The 15,321-nt window shown below is 43.8% G+C and overlaps 1 pseudogene across 1 annotated transcript in view; it reads right to left on the bottom strand.

The window, feature by feature from the left end:
- Positions 1-15,321, bottom strand: part of LOC308291736 (myosin-7-like) — a 61,327-nt pseudogene that overhangs the window by 34,431 nt on the left and 11,575 nt on the right. Inside the window, exons 11-27 of the transcript in view lie at positions 14,316-14,434; positions 13,628-13,777; positions 13,211-13,381; positions 12,796-13,111; positions 12,072-12,139; positions 10,356-10,561; positions 9,547-9,670; positions 8,062-8,198; positions 6,715-6,970; positions 5,781-6,023; positions 4,893-5,069; positions 3,486-3,631; positions 3,040-3,130; positions 2,233-2,622; positions 1,278-1,404; positions 989-1,107; positions 402-598 (exon numbers count right to left, since the gene is read on the bottom strand). The product of the transcript in view is annotated as a myosin-7-like (transcript). The remainder of the gene's footprint in view (positions 1-401; positions 599-988; positions 1,108-1,277; positions 1,405-2,232; positions 2,623-3,039; positions 3,131-3,485; positions 3,632-4,892; positions 5,070-5,780; positions 6,024-6,714; positions 6,971-8,061; positions 8,199-9,546; positions 9,671-10,355; positions 10,562-12,071; positions 12,140-12,795; positions 13,112-13,210; positions 13,382-13,627; positions 13,778-14,315; positions 14,435-15,321) is intronic.

Below are 15,321 nucleotides of genomic sequence, written 5' to 3'. Positions count from 1 at the left end.
GCCTTTCTGTGTGGAGTATGCTGTTCTCCCCATGTCCCCTAGGGAAGGTAACCTTACAAAAAAACATGCTGTAATCCTGGTCTCTATACTGCCCCCCGGTCAGCCGGGGCACCTGATGGAGGGGAAAGGAACTGGTTGAAATAATTTGTTCCTTCCATGCTCTACGTCCTAACTTATGCCCATATATGGGGATCCCTGCTCTGAGTATCTGACATCAATGTGATGTCTCCTGTTTATGCCCATATATGGAGATCCATGCTCTGAGTATCTGACATCACTGTGATGTCACCTGTGATGTCACAGTGATGTGTCAGGGGAACCACAGTGTCAAGTGTTACCCGTCCGGACGGACGGATAGGGTCAAGGTGTGACGGTTCTGACAGTAAACTAGATGAGCTTACTTGGCCTCCTCCAGCTCCTCGGTCCTCTGGATGGCGTCGGTCTCGTACTTGGTCCTCCACTGAGCCACCTCGCTGTTGGCCTTGGACATGCCGCGCTGCAGCTCCGCCTTGGCCTCCTGCTCCTCCTCATACTGTTCCCTCAGAAGGTCAGCGTCATGGCGGGCCGACTGCACCGCGTGGGCCAGCGCGTTCTTGGCCTTTTGTTAGGAAGAGAGGAGAGGAGGTGGGAGTGATTTTAGTTCAATGGTTCTCAAAACTGTTAAATATCAAGGTCTTCCCCTTAACTCTGACAGTGTACAAATGGAACCCAATCCATTTGGTGGTCCATTTGGTTCCATTTGTACACTGTTCCATTTGTAATGTCATTTCTCTTTTGGGTCTTAAAAAAGCTAAAAAGTTTGCTTTAGTTAGTTGCAGAATCCACAACAAAACTAAAGAACCTGTTCTCTTATGAACTTTCATCACAGCGCTGTTTACATGTTTTACTAAGTAATCAATCAATCAATCAATCAATCAATCAATCAACCAGTTTATGAATGAATGATTATTTATGGCAGATACCATTTTATTGCAGCCTATTATTGTACCTTGACTTCCTCCTCCAGTTGTCTCTTGAGGTCTTCAACCTGCTGGGTGTAGGACTGCTTCCCTCTGGTCAGCTGGGAGACCAGGGAGTCCTTCTCCTCCATCTGCCTGATGAGCTCGCCTGTAGACAGACACCACATTCATCAGCCTCCAATTAGGTTTAAACTTAATTGAAGGTTAAATATCAAATCAGTTATACAGTAGCTGAAATCAAACTCAATAACAATGGAACGAGCTGGATATCAATATAGGCCTATATCTCCCCACTTGTTGCTAAGGTTGTTGTCCTACCATTCTCAGTCAGAAGCTTTGCTTTCTGCATGGTGAAGTCGTTGATGGATCGTTGACCTTCCTCAGACTTTGTCCTGTATTCAGTCATCTGGTCCTCCAGGGTGCGGCACAACTTTTCCAAGTTTGTCTGAAAACATTTTGTTTTTACATCATTTTATTATGAATCAAAATGATCACTCTGACCTGATTCTGTGCAATTAGGACTTTTGACTCACTTTGGTCTTAAAGATTTGCTCCATGTCGGAGCCGTTCGACTCACCTTGGTCTTAATATAAAGGAATAGTTCACCCAAAAAATTACTTTTCTTTTTTCTATCGATTACTCACCCCATAGGGACACGAATGCATTCATGGATGCATTCATGCAGACTCTTTGTGTCTCCTATACCGGACTCATGAGGGTCTTTATTATCATCAAATTATTGGCTTAGGAATGAGACAAAAACTAAAAAGAAAGTCCTTGAAGTCATGTCTCCATGGGGTGAGTAATCGATTTTTAGTAATCAAGTCATTTTGGGGGGTGAACTATCCTTTTAACAATCTTCTCCGTGTCGAGGACTTCTTGGTCTCACCTTGGTCTTGACGATCTGCTCCATGTTGGAGACCACGTCGTCCAGCTCCAGCCTTCTGACTCACCTTGGTCTTGACGATCTGCTCCATGTTGGAGACCACGTCGTCCAGCTCCAGCCTTCTGACTCACCTTGGTCTTGACGATCTGCTCCATGTTGGAGACCACGTCGTCCAGCTCCAGCCTTCTGACTCACCTTGGTCTTGACGATCTGCTCCATGTTGGAGACCACGTCGTCCAGCTCCAGCCTTCTGACTCACCTTGGTCTTGACGATCTGCTCCATGTTGGAGACCACGTCGTCCAGCTCCAGCCTTCTGACTCACCTTGGTCTTGACGATCTGCTCCATGTTGGAGACCACGTCGTCCAGCTCCAGACTTCTGACTCACCTTGGTCTTGACGATCTGCTCCATGTTGGAGACCACGTCGTCCAGCTCCAGCCGCAGCTCGCTCTTCTCCTTCTCCAGCTTCTGCTTGACCCTCTGCAAGTTGTCGATCTGCTCGCCCAGGTCGGCCACGCTGTCGGCGTTCTTCTTCCTCAGCGTGGACGTGGTGGCCTCGTGCTGCAGCGTGGACTCCTCCAGGTCCCGACGCACCTTCTGGAACTCGGCCTCCCGCTTCTTGTTCATCTCGATCTGGGCGGCCGTGGCTCCGCCGGCCTCCTCCAGCCTCTCGCTGATCTCCTCCAGTTCCCTGGAGAGGTCGGCCCTCTGCTTCTCCACCTTGGCCCGGGCCGCGCGCTCGGCCTCCAGTTCCTCCTCCAACTCTTCAATACGGGCCTGACGGAAAGAAATGCATTGGACGTTGCTGTCGGGGGCAAAAAGCTCTTATCTCTATATTTTTAGTGTTTATTTCATAAATCAACGCCCCTACTTGATCATAACTACAGTCACACAAAAGCATCAAAAGTAGCAGATTCACAAGCTTTAGGGGTCTTTGACATGAAAGTTTGAAAACCACTGACATTGAAACATTATGTTTTTCAAAAGCTTTTTAGAAGACATTTATAGAATTGGGTCAAAATATTCAAAGACTTTTTCACAATTTTTCAAAAATAGCAGATCTACAAGCTCACAGCGCGGCACTCAGTGCTGCTCTTTGAGCTTGTATATCTGCTATGTTTCAATAACTATAGTAAACAATAATTCCAGGTCTTAATGGGTTATAGTTTTGCTTCATATTGCATTCATAGTTACCTGCAACTCCTTAAGTTTTTTCTGAAGTTGGGCACCCATAGCCTGTTCATCCTCAATCTTACTGTTTTGCTGGGAAAGCTCAAAGTCCTTCCTATTAAAAGAAACATGTTTGTATTACAGTAAATTTAAAGACCCACTGCACCAAACATTGTGTTTTATGTATGGTGGATATGTTTTCCAAGCGTCCAAGTGTCTTGTTGTTTTGGCGCGCATTTTAATTGCATTACCCTTTGTTCTGAGCATCAATCTTATACATAATTCATAGAATATGGAATACTAAACGAGTACAAAGATCGAGCAAAGAAAAAAGGTACAGTAAAGCTAGATGGATTTTTCTGAGGATTCAAAACACATGCTTGGACCTGTGATCTGCAACTTTTAAGTGAAAGAAAACAGACATTTAGGCCCTCTATGTATTTATAAGCTTATTGGATTGGAGTGTTTACTTCTTCAGCCTCTCCTCCAGCTGCTGCTTGTCGTTCTCCAGGTCCATTAGGTTCTCCTGGGTCAGCTTCAGATCTCCCTCCAGCTTCCGCTTGGCTCTCTCCAGATCCATCCTGACTTTCTTCTCCTGTTCCAGGGATCCTTCAAGCTGAGAAATGAAACAATGTCCAGACGGTAGAATTACTATGGGCCCAATGCGCAAAGAAGATGAGATGCTGGAATCCAGGACACACTGGATCAGATTATATGGATCAGAGCTTTATTGATCACTGTGGGTAATCAGTCCTAAGATTAACATAACCTATACATCATGGTTGGGAACGGTGTAGAGGTTTGCACACAGATTTCCTTCATCCTAATTCGCCAGATGGTAAGACTTGTGGACTATGTGTGTGGTGTTCAAGTGATCAATCAGTTTCATAATTGACACCAGTAAGACTCCCTAATCGGGAGATAAGCGACCGTCAGGTCGCAGCGTGATTTTAGGGCAAAATGTGTAGGAGCAGTGTCCAAAGATGTGTTTGAAAAAATGGGCCTGATTTGCGTGATTTTAGGGCAAAATCTGTAGGAGCAGTGTCCAAAGATGTGTTTGAAAAAATGGGCCTGATGGTGGCGCTATATGGGACAGATTCATGTTGGCGGCTCTTTTGGCGCCACCGAGGCGGACGCGTGGGTACCGGCCCCGGCTCTCCCGGTCGCTCCTAGCCCGAGTTACGGCATTTAATGTGCGCTGCAGTGGTGGGGGTCCTCCACTAGGGGCATCCATGCTGGAGCACCAGGAGTCGGTGGTCCCGGGAATTCCCCGTGAACAGCCCCGTTTGGGTGGTCATTTGGTCATTTTTGCACTTTTTGGCTGCGGCGGAAGGGGGTCCCTGGGGGTCCCTGGGGGTCCCTGGAGCTCCGGGGGTCCCTGGTGGGGTGGAGGTTGTGGATTGGCAGGCAAGGAGTGTGTGTGCAAAGTTTGGCATGGATTGGGGCAACGGTGGCAGAGATATGAGTTGGGGAAAAGTGTGACGTGACGGACAGACAGACAGACTGACTGACAGACTGACTGAATGACTGACTGACTGACTGACTGACTGACTGACTGACTGACTGACTGACTGACTGACTGACAGCCGGTGGAGGTTTTGGTAGTAACTGCGACCTGATGGTCGCAATTAGGTATTGATAACTTGGAGGTGCATCTGTGGTCTTCTACACTCTACAGAATTCATTTCAATATGCAAACTCAACCTTTTGGCCTAATGAAACAGTTTGGTTGCCTTTGCTGCATGATGCCATGTATTTAAACCCTGTAGCACTTTGAGATTTACAAAATGGTAAAAGGAAAAAAAAAAGCGTTATAAATAAAAAAGTCGTTATTCTTATGACAATGCTGTGACAGGAATAGTGCTTGAGATACTCACGTCGTCAACCTGCTGCTCCAGCTTGGTCTTGGCCTTGGTCAGAGTGTTGACTTTGTCCTCCTCTGACTGCAGGTCATCCAGGGTCTGCTGGTGGGCCTCCTGGAGGGCCTTCTTCTCCTTGGTCAGCTTGGCGATGATTTCGTCCAACGCTGCCATCTCTTCAGTCATGTTTTTAACCTTAAAAAGTATCATCGAGTTATTAGTATAATAATTCACTTGCTTTGAGTCAATTCTTCATCAACATCGTTCCCCGGCGGGCACGATAAAGATACAAATAAAAATATAGTTTAAAAAGTCGTTCTCAACTGAAGCGGATGCCATCCATTTCAGTTGAGAACCATTTTTAAAACTATATTTCTTATCGTGCCGGGTGGGAATGGCCGCTTTAGACCAGGGGTTGTCAACCTTTTCAGGCCGTGACATTGGCCACATTTTTTTTTTTTCATTTAATTTCTCCCTTTATTTATTCTTTACGTCGTCACTTTACTGTCATCTGGGACCCCTCCCTCCCCAAATCAGATTGAGGACCAATGGATCACTGAGTTATATAAGCCCCTTTTCCACTACGAGGTGGAACCAGAACTTTACAGAACCTGAACCTATTCTTTAGGTTCTGGTTTTGTTTCCATAGCGCACGGCCCGGTTTCAGACATGGTTCTGGGAACCTTTTTTAGGTCCTGCTCTTGATGTAGTACAAAACATGAGTTCTGGGAACCTATGGGCGGGGCCAGCAGTGCTGCTGCTCTTTTTTGGGATTAGGTCTGGTTATATGGAAAGTAAACGTAAGCAGAACTTGGTCCCAGAACTTCACAGGTTCTTGAAAGCTCTGGTTCTAGTTCTGGATTGGCCCTGTAGTGGAAAAGGGGCTATACTCTCCCCTTCAGTTACCTTGTTTTCAGTGGCGTGTTTCTCCTTCTCCACTTTAGCCAAGGTGAGCTCCAGGTCATCGATGTCCTTCTTGAGCTCAGAGCATTCGTCCTCCAGTTTCCTCTTCTTGGCGGTCAGCTCAGCGTTCATCTCCTCCTCGTCCTCCAGACGCTCCGTCAGCTCCTTGGACTTGGCCTCCAGCTGGATCTTGCTCTTGATCAGACCCTCGCAGCGCTCCTCGGCATCTGAGAGAGCGTCTTGTTCCTATTTGAAACCATGCATTTAATTTATAATATCATACAGCGAGTATATCGTTGTTGTCGGGTGGAAACCTTGTATGTCCAAAACCGTTCGTTTTGTATTTATCATTTTAGAAATGATTTAAAATAGTGACAATAGCCGATCTACAAGCACACAAAGTCTTGTGCGACAGTCTTGTAGTTGTATGATGAAGCATAGCCTCGCGTAGCTAGGCTTACTCATCTGTGAAGAGAAAAGCCTGGGGAGAATATGAAGCAGAGATCGTTCTAGGAGGTGGGGCAGAATTTTCCCGGAAGTTGTATTTTTTCACAGTGCGGTGTCCCTGTAAACGTATTCCCCGCTAGAAAAAACTCTGGTCTATGTCTCCTGCTCCGTCGGTTGCGCTCGCAATAAACAATATACAAACAAAAACATTGATTCAGGCAATGTTACACCTATTAAGAGCGAGTTAAGAGCTACAAACTTTGTGTTTGTTTCCCTGGGGAATGACCCGCACCGCATGACGTAACTTCCGTTCAACGCAGCACTTCCGCTAGAAATCTTGGAACCAACCGGAAGGCATATTGTGGCCAGGATGGATGAAGCAGGGCTTTACTTTGCGAGAAAAAAAAACATACCAATTTGAAACTTGGGAGATATGAGCTTTCTGCCCGACAGTGTATGTGAATGTACTAGTTTCAACCGCGTGACTTACAGACTGTACGGAGAGCAGCAGGTCATTCTTCTCTTGGAGAACGGAGACCATTTTCTCCTCCAGTTCCTTCTTGCGGGCGTCGGTCTTGGCGAACAGCTCCTTGAGCTTGATGAACTCCTCCTTCATGTTGGCCATCTCCTTCTCCGTCTCGGCCGACTGCAGCAGAGGCTTGATCTTGAAGAACATCTTCATCCAGGGCCAGTTCTTCACGCCCATGAAGGCACGGATGTTCCACTGGATCACCAACAAGGCATCCCTTTGGATCAGAGTTTACCTACGTTTTTTTATTCTAGATTGATATTTCTATGCATTTGATGTACTGATGTTGATGTATTACCTTGCTATTGTATTGATGTATGTATTACCTTGTTTAATAATGCTTATTGTAGTACCCTGCTTATTGTAAATCGCTCTGGATTAAGAGCGTCGGCTAAATGCCTAAATTGTAAATTGTAAATTGTAAATTGAAGTACTCACATTCGTGACTTAAAGGAGTAGTTCAACCCCAAAATGACTTTTTCCTATTGATTACTCACACCATGGCGACTTGAGTTCAATTATATATTATATATAATATGGTTTTCAATAGAAAAAAAGTGATTTTGTGGGTGAACTACTCCTTTAAGTAAAACTATTAATGCTGCAATGTAGAAAGACTACAAGTGAAAGTCAGGTTTTCAGTACTTAAAAGTAAAAGTACTCATTGCAGAATGCCCAATTTGAAAATGTATAAAAAGCCTCTGACAAGATTAAACAAGCTTACAAAAATGGGTCCTTTGCGACCCATTGTGAGCTTGTAGATCTGCTATTATCTGCTATAGTATATAGGCTGAAGTGGTTAATGTATGTTGCGTAATAATAATCAAAATCCACAAAGTAACTAGTTCGTTTTCACATAACTGGAGTGGAGTGGAGTAAAAGTACAAGTACAATAGTTGCCTCTGAGATGTAGTGGAGTAGGAGTAAAAGTATTGAAAAGTGGAAATACTCCATCAAAGTAAAATTACGCAAAGGTGTACAAGTATAGCACTTGAGTGAATATACTTAAAGGAGCTATAGTCAACTTTTTCTTGAAAAACGGATGATAAAATAAAAATAATGTTTTGAAACTATTTTATAAAAAAATAAGCTTCATATATGTGTTTCTATTAAAAAATGACCACAAAAAGCGTAAAATGATGATAAAATAATCATTTTGGCCATTGTCAGACCGACACTTTGTTTACCGGTACATTCTAGTCTATAGACTAGGATGTAAACAAAGTGTCGGCCCTACAATGAAAAAGTTGACTATAGCTCCTTTAATTGCTTTCCACCACTGGCAAAAAAAAAACTATTATACTGTACCTGCGCTCTACAATTTTCTTGAATTCTATTCTGGCCAATATTCCTCTGGCTCTGGCCTGAATTCCAGTGATGATGAGACTGAGACGGTCGTCTCTCATCTCTTCAAGAACACCAAGGAGCCCTGCTTTGAAGAACACCTAATATTGATAAGAGGGACTGTGTGTAAACAAATAGCCTATTCTTTGGACTTGGAGTACAATGCTTGGTAACTTTGTGTGTGTTGTGTGTGCGCTAAAGACAGCATAGAAGACCAAGGACTCAAACTCAATTTGAAAAAGGGATCTATACCTGAGTAATAGTCGGTGACCTAAGGTTCTTTCTTCGTGCTAATCAGTCTAAAAGCGCCAGATTTTGCACAGATGGGCGTGCTCTAATGATTTACCGTAGCTAGGGCGCCCGAGTCGGCGACCTTCGGGGTCGCCACAGCGACCAAATGAAGTTGGGCCCCCATTGACTTTCTATACACAATACAGGAGGAGGAAGAAAATCTGCTTTAAGTAGCATGTCAGGGGTCTAACTAGGGGTTTGTCATGATTCTGAATCCATTGCAGGCATTTGTTTTGCACAAAAAACATTCCTTGGGCTAAAAATGGCCCCAACAAAACTGTGAAAAGTGATGATGATAATAGTGATGATCACTATTATCACTATCCCGACTTCAACTTGTACAAAATACTGCAGCCAGAATCCTCACCAACACTAACTGCAGAACACACATAACCCCGGTGTTAGCCTCTCTTCATTGGCTTCCCATCAAAGCTAGAATAGATTTTAAAATACTTTTAATTACATATAAAGCGTTGCATGGGCTGGCCCCGCTTTACATTGTTGACCTGTTGCCCTCTAAACCCAATGCACGATCCCTTAGATCCTCTAACAAGGGCCTTCTGGAAGTCCCTGTGTCCAACCTTAAAACGAAGGGAGATCGGGCCTTCGCAGTGGTGGCTCCTACCTTGTGGAACGCCTTACCTTTACCTTTAAAAACTGCTGTGTCAGTCGACAGTTTTAAACGTATGTTGAAAACACATCTGTTTCAAATTAATTTTACTCCATGATGTTTTTATTGGCCTCATTGTTCAGGTCAATGCATTTTTCTGTTTTTTCCTGGGTTTCTTTTTTGTATTGTATTTTTGTATTTTTAATCTTGTTCAAAGTTTTATCCTGTTACTTGTTAATACTTTTTTGTTTATACTGTAAAGCACTTTGTAACCTTGTTTCGAAAGGTGCTATATAAATAAAGTTTACTTACTTACTTACTAAACCATCGTTTTGTGGGTCAGTGGATCAGAAAGGCATACAAATATACACTAAAAGATAATGGACATTATTTTCATTGTAACTATCAATACAGGCGTTTTTAATATCTTTGCAGGAATTATCCAAACATGTCTGAGCGTTGTCCGAAGGGGGCCCACTGTTTCTTTTTTCATGTTTCTAATTAAGTGTTTAGAAAGGATGCTGTGCTATTTAAAACAAAAGACCTACCTTAGTGTGTCCAAACCTATACTGCTCTTCATCCAGCATCAAGGAGGTCAGAAGCTTCTCAGAGGCTTTCTTGTTGTCCATGAACTGTCCCTCGGGGATTGAGCTTGGATTGAGAATGCGGTATCTGGACGAAACGTTGTAAACACATACTTTGAAGTCATAGCACATTTAGAGAAGCAGCTGTCAATAACTGCTACAAGGGCAAATTAACCAATTTAGACCGGGTATGCATTATTTATTACATAGCCTATTATGCTTTAACTATGAAAAATCGAACCTCTGTTCGAAGTGGAGCTGTGTGTGTGTGTGTGTGTGTGTGTGTGTGTGTGTGTGTGTGTGTGTGTGTGTGTGTGTGTGTGTGTGTGTGTGTGTGTGTGTGTGTGTATTGCAGTTGATGCTCAGGGCAGGCTAGACTCAACAGCACCTCTCTGGTCACCCAGGGTTACTACATACAGGCTACATACAGACCCACAGACCCACCCACATACCCACATACCTACACACACGGCCACGTATAGGGGAGCTTGTGTTCCACACAGCTCCAAAAATAGCGGATATACATATATATTTTTGAAAAACTAATGTTTCTACGTCAGCGGTTCTCAAACTTTTTCATGACAAGGACCCCTAGAATTATATGTATTTGGCTGCGGAACCCCGTCTCAAAATATTATTTTCATGATTTTTCAAAATTAGCAGATCTACAAGCTTGCGTGCCATGCTGTGAGCTTGTATATCTACTATTGTTCAATAGTTAAAGCATCAAATAATTCCAGGTCTAAATGGCTTCTTTAAGCTGGTTGTTTAACCTCTGTTTGAAGTCGGCATAAAGGATCCTGTTGGGGAAGCCCTTCCTGCAGATCCTGATGCCCTCCAGCACGCCGTTACAGCGCAGCTGGTGCATGACCAGAGGGTTCTCCATGGCGCCGGGGGTCTTGGTCTCGTTGGGGATGAGGCAGCGTACAAAGTGGGGGTGGGTGGACCTCAGGTTGGTCATGAGTTTACCCAGGTTCTCCTGTGTGGGTTTAACAAAGAATGAAGGTGTAATATTTACAATTTACAGTGGTGTAAAGTAACTAAGTACATTTACTTAAAGGGGAAGACCACCCATTTTCAATATTGAACTGTGTCATTGATATACCTTAGAGAAGTTGTGTGGAAACAGAAAAAAATTTCCCCCCCTTCTGTGTTGCCTAGAACTGGAGGATTGATTTTGGGGTTTGTATTGTAAAAGTACAACTTGATGACATAAATAATAATAATAATAAAACTTTATTTATATAGCACCTTTTAAAACAATGTTACAAAGTGCTTAACAACATAAGATAACATCATACAGTGAATCATCATCAATTTCAACAATAGGATAAAAATAAAAACAACACACGACAACAATCAGAGAATAAATGCAATTAGGAGGTTAAAAAGGCCTTTCTATAAAAATGAGTCTTTAGTTTAGATTTAAAAATGGTTAAAGAACCAGCAAATCTGAGGTCCACAGGAAGACTGTTCCAGAGTGTGGGGGCCCTGACAGCAAAGGCCCTGTCACCTTTGGTCACTCTGTTAGATGTTGGAACCTCCAAAAATGCCAAATCAGAGGACCTCAGTTGCCGGGCAGGCACGTAGGGTTCCAACAGGTCTCTTAAATATTGAGGTGCTAGGCCATTAAGAGCTTTAAAAGTCAACAATAAAATCTTAAAATCAATTCTAAAAGTAACTGGCAGCCAGTGCAATGCGGCCAAGACCGGGGTAATGTGCTCTGATCTCCTAGTGCCTGTAATGAGTCTGGCGGCGGCATTCTGCACGAGTTGCAGGCGGTGTATGGATCCTTTTTTGATGTTGGAGTAGAGGGCGTTGCAGTAGTCTAGGCGAGATGATATCAGTGCATTTACGACTAAGTGGAGGTTGGGAGTGGAAAGTATTGTTCTGATTCTATAAATGTTCCGTATATGGAAAAAACAGGTACGCACCACACTTTTTACCTGGGCCTCGAGACAGAGGTCGGAGTCAAGGAGTACACCCAGATTCTTTGCCACGGGTGTGACATTTTCTGACATGGCGTCAAGACTGCTTAATAGTTGTGCTCTAGAGGTAAGTGAGCCGAACAGGAGGATCTCTGATTTGTTTGTGTTAAGTTGAAGGAAATTTGCGGACATCCAGTTTTGTAGTTCAGACAGGCAGACATCACACATTGTACTTTACAATACAAACCCCAAAATCAATCTTCCAGTTCTAGGCAACACAGAAGGGGGGGGGAACTTTTTTTCTATTTCCACACAACTCCTCTAAGGTATATTAATGACATATTTCAATATTGAAAATGGGTGGTCTTCCCCTTTAAGTACTGTACTTAAGTACACTTTTGAGTTATTTGTATACTTTACTTGAGTATGTCCAATTTCCAATACTTTTACTTCTACTCCACTACATCTCAGGTCAAAATATTGTATTTTTACTCCACATTTATTTGAACACTTTATGATTCAGTCCCGCGATGTTTGTGCCACTGAGAAGTGATGACCTACCCTGTGCAAGGCAGACACCGTCTGGAAGGAAGACCCTTTCTTCTTCTTTCCTCCACCTTTTGCTTCTTCTGTTAACGACATGAAAAAGGGCAGACGGTCTGTATTTTCCGGCGACTGGACATTGACTGAACCGCATGCATCCTTCTGTTCATTTAGAACAGTGCTTCTCAACCTGTGGGTCGGGACCCCCTGGGGGGTCCTCAAATTATTTTGGGGACCCCCCCCCCAAACATAAAGTTTAAGTGTATAAAGGGTGTCTGCACATTTCTAAAGTGACACTTATAGACTTTTTAATCCCTCTAAATTGACAAATTAAACATTGGCCAAATTGTCAAATATTAGAGGCAAAAATTGTGAAATAGCAGATCTACAGGCGTTGTGAGCATGTAGATCGTCTATTTTTGCCAGACCCATGAAATGGGTAGGCCTACATAAGCAAATGTCTGTCCGGGTTTTCTATATAAAGGGTATATATGATGATGACATGATGATGACATGCCTACAAAAGGCATGATGTCATAAATGATGATGACAGACAGGGGGTCTGGCACAACCAGGTTGACCTGGTCTAGTTATAATAGAACCATGGTATACAGTACAAAATGTAATGCCTCAACTCAAAGAGCTTATCAGCGTGGGGGGTACCCCAGTTAAAACGTGATTGTTTTGGGGGTCGCGGCCTGAAAAGGTTGAGAACCACTGATTTAGAAGTGATCCCACATACCTGCTGCAGCTTCGGCACTGGCATAGCTAGAGAACAGAGTGCCCAGCAACTTCATGGTTGACTTCTGGAAGAGGCCGACCACGGTCTCGTTGAGCGGGTCTTTATTCTTCACCAGCCAGTTGCCGATGTTGTAGTCCACCGTGCCGGCGTAGTGGACCAGGGAGAAATGGGCCTCTGGTCTCCCCTTGACGATCCTGGGCTTCTGGAAGTTGGGGTTCTTGCCCAGGTGGTTGTCGTACAGCTTGGCCTTGAATGTTTCGTCGCTGGCCTTGGGGAACATGCACTCCTCTTCGAGGATTGACATGATACCCATGGGCTGGAGAAAGGTGTGGAAAGAGACATCGATACTTTTACTTAAGTAACAAATGTGAGCATGCGTTTTCCACCACTGCTTTGAACTCTAAAAAACGCCAACCTTCTCGATGAGCTCAATGCAGGCAGCCAAGTCCATGCCAAAGTCAATGAACACCCAGACGATGCCCTCTTTCTTGTATTCTTCTTGTTCCAACACAAACATGTGGTGGTTGAAGAACTGCTGCAGCTTCTCATTAGTGAAGTTGATGCACAGTTGTTCAAAGGTGTTGAACTGTAAGGGAACAAGGAACACTCTTAACACCATGCAATTATGCACCCCACTTCTGACACCATGTTGTGTAATGCAATTGTAGATTGTAATGCAATTGTAATGCAATTGTAGATTGTAGATTGTGAGGAACAATAGTAGGCTTTATTTTACGGAATTATTTCAACACCTGCTGTCAGGAATGTCATTAATTCAATACCACGTTACTTTCCATACCCACACATTCCTAGCGTACGGGGCACTACTCACATCGAAGATCTCAAAGCCAGCAATGTCCAGCACACCAATGAAGTGCTGGCGAGCGGCCTTGGTCTCCAGGGATTGGTTGATTCTCACCACCATCCAATTGAACAACCTCTCATACACTGACTTGGCCAGTGCACCGATAGAGTAGTAGACCTGCCAAGAAATATGTTTTGAAGAAAACGCATGAACTCTCATTTAGGTAAGTGATTTAATTTAATTCAAATAATAACAAGATGGGTCTATGTTCTGATAATACTAGTTACTATAGAGTGTTTGGTCCATATTTGGACTTCAGCCCTATCTTCCAATCAGGATAGACTGGGGCCTTCCTCCAATCATGGTCGAGTGGGGGCGGGCCTTACGTGCACCAAGGCCCGCCCCCACTTGATCATGATTGGAGGAAGGCCCCCGCCTGTCACCTACATGAAAACTGAAACTGAAACTTAAAGGAAATCACTTACCCTACCTTTAACATATATTGCTGTGTTAACCGATTCATTTTTACAGATGCCTTCGAAATCAGTAGTTGTCAGTAAACTTTTTCATGCCAATTATGGACCCCCAAACAACACAGCGCTGTGCATCTGTTATTCTTGAGAACCTGTTCTTAATCTGTTCTAAATAAGCCCCATATGTTGCTAGCTAACATCTGACATGACACACAGACACAGTAACTGTAATTGACACTCACTTGATTGACACCCTGACCTTTGGTGACCCACTCGTTTCCTACTTTGACCCTTGGGTGGCACAGGCCCTTCAGGAGGTCAGCGGAGTTGATGCCCATCAGGTATGACACTTTGTCAGCGTCTGGGAGACATTTTCACCACATGATAATATACTGTACATTCTCTTGCAGATTCATATGATGGGACAGATATGTTTTTGTGCTTTCATGCCTTTATTGATAGGACAGTAGACTGACAGGAAACGGGGAGAGAAATGGGGAGCAGGGACGTGCAGGCCATTGGGAAAAGCGGGACAACTCCCGAACGGCCGGTTCATTCCCGGCCTGGACCATTAGGAAAAAAAATCAAATAAAATGTCGGCCTTCGTTCCATTTTGGGGGCTGGGCGGCCAACAAAGTAAATCGTCAATGTCGGGCAGAAACCTTGTATCTCCAAGTTTCAAATTTATATTATTTTTTTTCGCAAAGCAAAGCCCTGCTTCATTATACAAGGCCGTTGCACAAAAGTAGTGAAAACAGCAGATCTACAAGCACACAACGCCTCGCACCGCCGCAAGGCGTTGAGTGCTTGTAGATCTGCTGTTTTCACTAGTTTAAATCATTTTTTAATTGATAAATGCAAAACAAACGGTTTTGGACATACAAGGTTTCCACCCGACAACAACGAAATATAACTCACTTGTCATGATCTGAAATGGCAAATCTTTGAGTAGCAGCAGCAGCGCTTTAGAGAGAGATCTCTCTCTATAGCGCGCAATGAGGGCCTCTACAACTCTTTTTCCCAGGCTGAATCAGGGGCCCAGCACGTCCCAGATGGGGAGTGACACGCACCTAAGGTCGTCGGGATCGGGAATCGAATCAGCGACACGCTGAGCGTCAGGCTACGATGAACCTATATGTGGTATGCGCCTGGCGCCACAAGATTCACATGGATATGTACTACTTTAGCCTACTTACGGTAAGTACAATTTCTGAGTTTCTTTTTCTGTATTTAAAATTTTATACTTTT

This window comes from Nannobrachium achirus (genome assembly GCF_963921795.1).
Source record: "Nannobrachium achirus genome assembly, chromosome: 9".
In the NCBI taxonomy this organism is placed as follows: domain Eukaryota; kingdom Metazoa; phylum Chordata; class Actinopteri; order Myctophiformes; family Myctophidae; genus Nannobrachium; species Nannobrachium achirus.
The sequence above is the reverse complement of the archived record's forward strand: the minus strand, read 5'-3'. Positions and strand labels throughout refer to the sequence as shown.